Here is an 8817-nt window from a genome sequence, read left to right as displayed (position 1 = left end):
CCCGCGAGGCTAAACTGGCGGCTGGTGGGGGTGCGGGGCGGGGGGGGGGGAGGTGTCCACACCATCTCCTGTTCCCAAGTGGGCGGAGCGAGCTGGACGGAGCAGGTCGCAGTCAGCCCACGACTGCTTAGCCCACGACTGCTTTGCCCACACAGCTAAGCTGGCGGCTGGTGGGCGTGCCTCCAAACTTATTCTTATTTGAACATTTATTTTATTAAACAAGGCATTTCCTAGGATCTCTTTCTCTTCCTTTTCTTCCCCCTCCCGCTCTGTCTTCCCCTCCCTCCTGCCATCCATCTCCCCCTCAAAAAAAAGTTTGAAGGCCTGATGGAGTTTTACCCAGCCTGTGAGTGCCACAAGATATTCCCAGGTACATGGTGACACTCACTCTTCTGAATTGGTTTGTTCTATTTTTTTTTTTGTACCAGGGATCGAACTCAGGTCCTTGCGCTTGCGCAGCAGGCAGTGAAACCACTGAGCTAAATCCCCGGCCCCTGTTTGTTCTATTTTAATAGTAAGAAGAAAGAAAAAATGCAGGCTATGTGCCCTGAGGTCTTTATATCCAGAGGATTACTTTCTTGAACTGCTTCCACTAGGTCTCTAGAGGGGACATTATTGCTTGTAAAGAGAGAGCTGACAACAAGACAGATTACAAATCAGCAGGAATAATAATGAAACTGTAAAAATGATAGATTTCTGTTTGATATAGGATGAAGAGAATAATATTCATTTCTGAAATATCATTAGCTGTATAATGGATAATTGTAGCCCTTGACATAAATGGAAAACAATCATAATACTTCCATTGACTGGGCTGAGCTTTTCTGTGGCTAAATGAGCTCTCTCGTGACTTATTAGGGAATATTGTGCTTTCAAAGATGTTCAATCCATGGGGAATAACGAGAGCAATTAGTCTTTGATCTTGAAAGAATTTCCAGCTTTGAATCAGCAAACCAGATTCAGTCAAGGTTAGATACTCTAGGGATGATGTTGTTTACACTGGAAAACAGTGTGAAATGTGCACGTGTATGGACAGCACACACATATATCATTGCTGTGCGGAGAAGCAGCAACGTATGAACAGCGAGTCAGGAGTGTCTAGTAGATATAAAGAAATTAAGGGATACAATTTAAAATAAGGAAATGATGAAGAAAATGAGAGTATGGTGCAGCATTGTCTCTATCTTTATTTAACTGTTTTTAACATCCAGTTTATAACCATGAAGTTACTGAAAAGCATTACCTCATCAAAAAAAAATTAAACATAGGCTTAGCACATAGGCTAATGTAAGCAGGTAAGGTGGTAAGAAAGAAGACAAAGAAAAACTGGGAAGGCTGTAGGTACATGCACAGACGAGAGAAGTATGGCTGGGGTGAGCTGAGAAAGTCACAAGAGAAACAGAAAATAAACTACTTTGCAGCTGTAAGAACACTCACAAAACTTACAACCTCTCTAGAAAGTAATATTTGACTGGCATATATGCAAATCAAGAGAGAAAGAGAAGTGATGATAAAGATGGTTGAATGGAGCTTTCAGAAGAAAGTCTAAAATTGATTTCAGCCGGGTGCAGTGGCACATAACTATAATCCCAGTGCTGGGGAGGCTGAGACAGGAAGATCACCTCAAGTTTGAGGCCAACCCGGGATACACAGTGAGTCCAAAGCCAGCCTGAACTACATAGCTAGATTCTGCCTCAGACAAACAAAAAAAAATTATGTCAGCATATTGACTCTTCTTTTATGAAGCATATTCAATTTAAATAAAATGTACCACCAGGCATGGTGGCCCACACCTGTAATCCCAGCACTCAGGAGACTGAGGCAGGAGGATCACTGTGAGTTTGAGGCCAGCCTGAGCTACATAGAGACTCCATCTCAAAAAAATAGATATTTATCATAATCACACACACACTAAAAGACACTGGAATCTGTTGGGCACATTTTGGTTGAAATGTTAGGAATTTGTGTTTATATTGAGCCAGAGACCTTTCTCCCTATATACTCCCATGTATTTCCTTTTAAACACTCCACTCACCAGGCACTGTGCTGGACTAGAGGACTTGAAGAGAAAAATAGAAAGCTCCTGAATGCCAGGAGTCCCCATCTGTCAGGGGCAATCCTGGACAAACTGTAATGGACAGTAGTGCTGTCACCGGAAACCTGGGATTGTGGCCCGTGGTGACCAAGAATGAAATTGCAGATAGAGGAGATAAGGTGCAGGCGAATTTATTTAAAAGACAGAAAGGCCAGAAAGGGCCAAATGTGATGGCATAGGCCTGTAACTCCAGCACTTGGGAGGCTGAGCCAGGCAGATCCCTGTGAGTTCGAGCCCAGTGTGGGCTTCATAGTAAGTTCAAGGCCAATTCGAACTACATACAAGGCTCTGTCTCAAAATAAATAAATAAATGGCTAGAAAGTAAAATATATAGGCAAGGAAGTAGAAGATAAAAGGGCAAGTGTCATGTTGGGGATGAGCAGCCCAGTAAAAAATTAGAGGGGCAAAGTTTAATAAAAGGAAGACACTTTATTTGTAAAAAGGCAAAAGAGAAGATAGATGGCCACCCTGAAAAGAGAGAATCGGGGTGGGGGCTCCTGAAAGATGGAAGATATGGGGGCCTTTGTTCTCGGCTGCTTTCATAGGGCAGTCAAGGGCCTTTCCCCCACTCCTAACTGGCCAGAACTGGCTTGGCTTCTGGGCACCTCTGCCTATATCATTTCTTCGGTGGTCCATGTGCAGCTTCTTTCCGTCTATTTGTCCTTGCCCTACTTTTTAAGGCCTTATCTTTGGGGTGGGTGGCTAATGGCAAGGAGGTGCCTTAGTCATGGTTAGCTTAGGGTTAGTAATGGGGGTGTGGATAGCTGTTGAACCGTATAATGACCCTAGAGTGAACACTGTAGCGACTCTGGGGTGAATACACACACATGTATATGTATACATTAGTGCATAGGTGTGAGCATATCCTTGTGGACAGTGAATAAGAGCCTTCCCCAATGTTAGGCAACCCCCTCCCTCTTTTTTGCTTTCCCTGCATTCTACTGGAGGCGGGCAGCTTAGGGTTTGTGCACGTGGCTTTCTCTCTTTGTCCTTCCTGCCAGCTCTTTTTCTGGTCCCTTGGTGCAAGTTCCAAGGCCATTTGGTGCCCTTCTTTATCTGGTTTTTCTCTCTTTCTCTACCCGCCATCCTTGACCTGCTTCCCAGGGAAACTGCACTAGTAAAGTTTGTTTTTAAGTCCTTCTAGTCAGGATTAGACAGAAGACCAATGAGGTCCCTATTATATGGGGGTTTTTTTCCTCCTGTCTACAGACCCTTGACCCTACACAAGGAAGTAAGAATCCCCTAGCCAGGAGGGGATTCTGAGTAGGAAAACCACGGGGGCTCTTTGTCTAGGGGTTTTTAAGAGATTTAGAAGGGATCTTGGGCTGTCGTGTAAGCAATATAATCTCTACATTACAGAAGGCTGCATATTTTTCAGGATCCAATCTATGCAGTATTCACACAGGGTCCACCCGGGACCACGCACACTTGAGCCAATGACCTGCCTGATTGTGCTCCAAGTAGGTCCCTGACAGCAACGAGATACCCTGAAGATGTTTCTATAAGAGCCCTAGAGGGCCAGGACTCAGCAGACTCCACTGTGGGCTTCCTGACTCCAGTTTGGAGTCACTATCCTCACTGTCTGATAGAATCCTAATTCCTGTCTCACTCATTCCTGTTAAAGTACTTGACCAGACTGGAGCAAATGGGGAAAAAAGACACAAATCAGAAAAATGGTATGGGGCAAAAATCCACATACATTAGAGACTGAATGGAAGTAGGTCTCAAGGTAATGCTAAGAGTTTTCACCTGAAAGAGGTGGAAGAACAGTGAGGAATCAGTCACAGTAAGAGAGAAGCCCAGGGAGAAGGGGCTGTGAGTTGTGCTTGCTGCCTTTGAGGTGACAGTGAGATTAGGGCGGGGCTTCTCAATTTGGCACTAGTGACCACGGAGACTACATTCCTTTTGGTTGGGGACTGGAGGGGGCCATCCGGCACATTTTGGGTGTGTGGTAGTATCCCTGGCTGGGGTTCATGGCATGTCAGGAGCACCCTCCTGCAGTTTGTGTGCTGGACGTACAGGAAACAGTCACGCTGAGCTCCCCCAGGCCAAGTCTCTGTACAGTGGCTGCTGAGTACACAAGACTTCCTGCTTTTGCCTTTGAACCTTGGGAAACCCTGAGAGAGCTTCTCTATCTTGCTTCCCCAAAGTAGCTAATTTAACTGGGGAGCAAGCGACACGTGCACTGGTGCTTATGTGTAACTCAGTCTTGTGAATTCTTCTGGGCGTGCCATTACTGTCACACTAGCTGCCATGTTCCCATCCAATCGAGGAGCCCTCTACAGTCACAGAACCAAGCTGACAAGGCCATAAACTAAGAGAAGTCCTTTGTAAAGGCCCCAGGCATCAGGAAACCAACCCACAATGGAGAGGAGCCAAGTGGCAGTCTCCAGTCCGCTATCAAGCCTGAGTTCTCTCATGAGCAATAAGGGTTTATAAAAATAAACATAATACACATGAATTAATAGCTATTTAGTAGCACCAACTCTCTGTATTGTATGGGCTCCTTACCCCAAATCCCTACAGTGCACATTACTGTCACTACAGGTGAGAAAACATATTCTAAGAGCTCAAAGGACTTGCCTCAACTCTTTTGGGACAGAGTGAGAATTCAGAACCCAGGGCCTTTGCATCGAGCTACATCCCTAGCCCTTTTATTTTTCTTTATTTTGAAACAAGCCTTCACTAAATCTCTAAATTGTCTAGGCTGTGCTCTAATTTGAAATCCTCCTGCCCCAGCCTCTCAGAGTACTGGGATTACAGGCGTGTGTCACCACGCCTGACTGATCGTTAATTTGAGATTCACACGAACATGCTCCAAAGATAAGGTATACTACTAGATGAGTATGTCTCTCTATTCTTGTTTCCCCATCTGATATACAGTATTTAAGGGGACTCCTTTCTGCCTATAACATTGGCTTTGCCAGTAGTGACCATGTGACCCTCACAAGTCAATACCAATATCTGACAGCAGATGGCAGCAACAATCTGCCTGGACTGGCCTCACCATGCACTGGAGTGTGGAATCTTCATTGTTTACTCTGCAACCTAGCTTCTCACCTGTCTGAAGACTCAAATCCTCCTCCTGCCAATACTCCAGCAGCTCCACAGCAGAAGTGTGGAAACTAAGAGAACTGATAAAAGGCTAGGTCCACTGGAAATCAGAGAATGGACACACAAAACAAGCACTGTTAGGAAGCAAAGCTTCACAGCCTGTCCAGCGATGCCTAAATTGAATCGATTCAGACCTTAACTGGTAAAAGCAAGTGCAAGTTTCTTATTGGCTCCTGGTGATGTCACCCCCAATGAGGCTGGGAAAACTGGTTTTCTAGGTGTGTGATCCTTTATTCTCTGAAATGCCTCTCACTCCTGCAGGCATCTCCTGATAACTGAACCCACTTCAGTGCTGTTCCCAAGCACACTCTTCACACCAACAGAAAACCCAAATAAACAGAAGGGTAAAGTGGGAATTAGGCAAAGAAACCATGCAAGGGTTGGTCTCCACCATGGCCATACACAGGAATCACCTCGGAACTTGAATACACTCAAGTGATGCCAGCCCCACCCCCAATCCACCAGCCACCCCCACTTCTGGCAAGCTGCTCTGGAGGCACCCTCCACAGTGAAGTTCCTCAAGGTCCCCAGTGATTGCCATGTGCAGCCAAGGCTGAGAACCACTGCTAGGTCCAGTCTGTACTCCTGGGATCATTATATTCCTGTCCTCACTCACCATTTTAGATTCCTTATGCTGTGGGTACATTTCAAATAAAACCTAACACTCAATGAGAAAAGAAAATGTTGGCACAGGGCTCGAAGAATAGGAACCTGATGAAAACATAAAGCAAAGTGTGCTTTTTTTTCTCGCTCCAATTGCCACTATTCATGGCTGCCAAAGGCCAATAGTGCCAGCCTGATATTTCCTTTATCCATTTCTGAATGGGGCACTTGTGTTTGATGGCCTGCAAACACTTGCAGGTTGTCTAAGAGAAGTCATGTGGCGCTTTGACTTTGGTTTGACCCAGAAATTTCTTTACATAAGATCCCTTTAACCCTCTGCAGTTGATGGAAAAGAATGCAGCGGTTCTATATGCTGCCCAACCTCTAGAGAGGCTTCCAGTGCAATTCAGGACAGGATGGGAGCAAGCTGGTCAGCCCCATGAAACGTCACTTCTATTAAATTCTCACGACAACACCGAGTTGGGCAGGGGCAGTATTATTTCTACGTTTACCAATGAGAATCCTCTAGCTCAGACATTGGAGCAAATTACTCGGGGGCACATTGCAATAACCTGTAAGATGGGTGTAGTCGGCTAAGTAATAGCCTCCCAAAGATGCCTGCATCCTAGCTCCTGGAACCTGTGAACACGTTTGGTGACACGCCAAAAGAGAATTTGGTTGCAGATAGAATTAAGGTTTTGAGTCAGCTGACTTTAAAATAGGGAGGTTGTTCTGGATTATCAGATGGAGCCAGGGGAAGAGCAAGTGGAAGAAGGAGGCACAAGAGCAGAGGGAAATGTGACTATGGAAGAAAGGGCAGAGAGGTGCCACAGTGCTGGCTTTGAAAGTGGCAGAAGGGGCCAAGGAGTGTGGCCAGTGTTGAGAAAATGAAAAGACAAGAACCCTGATTCTCACCAAGGGTGGTAGCTAGGCTACCTTAATCCCAGCACTCTAGGAGCCCGAGGCAGAAAGGCCCATAATTCAAGGCCAGTGGGACCTTGTCTCAAAAAATTGTTTTCAAAGGCTGCAAATGTAGCTCAGTGTGAAAGCCTCAGGTGCATTCCCAGTATCACAAAAATAAATAAATGAAAAAAAGAACTCGGATTCTCCCCCAGGGCCTCCAGGAAGGGACTTTGCCTTCCAACACCTGGCTTTTGGCCCAGTGAGACTTGTGACCATCAGAAGTGTACGGTGACAAATGTGTGTTGCTTAAGCTGCTAAATGAGGGGTGACCCTCAGATACTACTGCTCCTGGCGGAGCCTTCTTTGCCTGACCTGTCTAGGATTCCCTTCTTGCTTTCTCCTCCCAGAGCTCCAACAAAGCCTGGCTTTTAGCACTTGCCGCTCATAATTTTCAGCCTTCTCCCTAGTCCCCAAAAGCATGAAGACTACTCGGTCACTTTTGCCTCACTTTCCTTCTGCAGGGTCCCTTCCCCAAGAACACTGTAAAATAACTCGATCCAGAATGGACTAGCGCCTAAGTTAAGGAATGAATGGAAGTTGCATCAGCACCAGTCCACCAGGAAGCAGTAGCGCTGAGCTGCCCTTGCTGCGGGACAATGGAAAGCACTGGGGTGTGTCCTGAGCTCCCTACCCCTCTCGCCTGGCACCCCAGGCTCGCGAGGAAGGGCGGGGCTGCTTGTCTTAAGCAGGGTCCCCAGAGATCTGCCCAGCCACTAGCCTCTCTGCAGGGGAGCGAGGATTCTGGCTCAGACCAAAGACAGCCCGCAGGATGTCTGGGCTGCTGGAGCCGCAGCCTCTGCCTTCGGCATCTTTGTCTCCACCAAGCCTTTATAATTGGATTTGGGCTTTGAGACCAGTTGCTTATTTACTGCACTCATTTATCAACTGTGAGAAATACCAGCCCTGTGCTCGGCTTCCTTCTGAGACTTGTAAAAAAGGAACAATAGAGGTCTGTAGCCTGTGCCTACTGCCACGTGACACACTGAGCGCGGGCGGGACCGCGTGCCCGTGCCCGGAAGAGGCCTGGCCCGAGCAAAGTTCCCATTCGCCTGGGAAGGGAAAGCGGATCGCGTCACCGTTGCTGTCACGTGACAGCTGCGGGGCGCACAGCAACTGGTTGAGCCTCTGCCTTCTGGCGCTGGAGACAGGCTGTGAGAGCTGCTGTTTCCTGACCCGCCCTAAGCCCTTCTGCTTTTCTTTTTGAGTGTGTGTGTGTGTATGTGTGTGTGTGTGTGTGTGTGTGTGTATGCGTGTGACACTGAACCCAGGGTAGCACTGTTTTACAGCCCCAGCCCTTTTTATTTGATTTGATTGATTGATTTTGGTTTTTTAAAACAGGATCGCTACGTAGTTCAGACTGGCCTTGAACTCACTATGTAGCCCAGGCTGGCTTTGAACTCACAGTGATCCTCCTGGCTCAGCCTTCCAAGTGCAGGAAGTATAGGCATGCACCACCACTCCCAGGTTATTTTATTTTGGAGAGAGGGTCTTACTAAATTGCTCAGGATGGGCTCAACCTTGCAATCCTCCTGCCCCAGCCACCCTAGTAGTGGGGATTACAGGCAACCTCCTTGCCTTTATTTTATAGTTACACAGCTTGTCAGTGTCAGATCCAGCTACAGTTTGTGAACCCAGTGTCCTTGCTCAGAATGATTAAGAGAGGGCCTGGGGTGTGGCTCAGTGGTAAGGTGTTTGCTTAGCACTCTCGGTCTTCAGTCCCCAGGCTTCCTGTCTTCAGTCCTGTGCCGCAGTGGTGAGGTTGGACCTGGGAATGGTGTGGATGGCAGCCTGGGAGGCTGCAGAGGAGCAGGAGGGAGGAGTGGCAGCGCTTGGGGCTGCCGCTCTAGCTCCACAGAGGAAGCAGAAGTGTCCTGGCAGGTCATATGAGCTCTGACAGGGACACTCTGAGGGCCACCCGGGCTGTGCGCTTATTGCTGCTGGTGGTAAGAGCACTGGAAGGGTTAGAAACAGGAGTGACCCGGACACAGGTCAGAGAGGTAACACTATGGCGCGGTGTGGAGCAGAGCTGCCTGGAGCCCAGG

Source organism: Heterocephalus glaber, unplaced genomic scaffold (genome assembly GCF_053883595.1).
Source record: "Heterocephalus glaber isolate CG9 unplaced genomic scaffold, H.glaber_assembly_v1.0 deba00001594, whole genome shotgun sequence".
Lineage (NCBI taxonomy): Eukaryota > Metazoa > Chordata > Mammalia > Rodentia > Bathyergidae > Heterocephalus > Heterocephalus glaber.
Note: the sequence above shows the minus strand (reverse complement) of the source record.